Source organism: Plasmodium gonderi (genome assembly GCF_002157705.1).
Source record: "Plasmodium gonderi DNA, contig: Pgo-contig_69, whole genome shotgun sequence".
NCBI lineage: Eukaryota > Apicomplexa > Aconoidasida > Haemosporida > Plasmodiidae > Plasmodium > Plasmodium gonderi.
In genome coordinates this window covers 1-1309 of record NW_021629002.1, presented here as the reverse complement: position 1 = coordinate 1309, position 1309 = coordinate 1, and positions in this window count along the sequence as shown.

Below are 1309 nucleotides of genomic sequence, written 5' to 3'. Positions count from 1 at the left end.
AGAAAATTATGCATAAATATTTCAAAATTTTTTCCTTTTTTCTTTAACACTAACGTAATTTTTGTATAATTTATTTCTGCATTTATATATATTTCACTATAGCTATCTTAGAATTAACTCTTATACTATTGAAAGCACATATAAGTAGATATTATATAGAAATTTATTTACTTGTTCTAAAGAAATTTAAGTAATCCATATGATAGATTAACTAACTATTTATTGTATTATTTAGAACAATATAATACATAATTGTATTCGGTTTATTTGATAACAGATCCGTGAATAAGTTAAATAATTAATTATAAAATACACAATTTAATACATTTGCACTTTAAATTAGCCACATCCTAATATACATTACATTGTGCCCAAAATTAGTGATATAATGTAAGGAAAACATACTTATTATTGTTTAGGAATAAAATTATAAAAATTACTCCATAATTCTAATCAAAATTATATGTATTATTTATCAACTAACGAAAAAATGAATACTTTTCTTATATAGACAAATAATAATAGCTTAATTATATGGCTATTTAGAAAGCATTAACACTTATCATTATATTAATAATATCCTTTTCAATATATTATAGATTTATATTCGTATATTTCAGAAAAAATTGCTTCTTAAATATAAATATTCTTGTAAATCATGGTTGTTTTATATTTTTTTATTTAATTATTACAATTTTATCATATTTAACGAAGCATATCATTATAATATAATTTTACAAGTAATAGTATTTATGATGCAATTTCCTTTTATATTTAACGTATTAATATTCTAAATATTTTCATCATATAATGCATACATATTTCTATACACATGTTATTAGACAGAAAAATTTTTCACATTAACTGTTCTTCTTTTAAATTAATTTGTACGGTTTAGTAAATAAACATACTTCTTATTATCTGTGTTCATAGTTTAAGGTTCAAGTTTAGGAATTAAAGTTCAGTATTTAAGGTTTACTGTTTAGCTTTCAAGGTTTAGTGCTTAATTAATATATACAAAAATATGTATTTACTCTTTAGCTTCATTATTTTTTTCAAAATTAAATTCAAAGGCCACTTCGTTATTTTCTTTTATATATGATTCACTACATGAAAATGTTTCATGTAAAGAATCATCACCTATCTTTTACTTATCATTCTGCTTAAATACAATTACACAGGTACTATAACAAATAGATAAACTCAAAATAATTCCTCCTGCATATAAAAATCTTTTCCCTTCACAACCTGGTTTAGAATGATAAATATTTTTATTCTCATTACTATTTTTACCATCGTCCAAGTCACT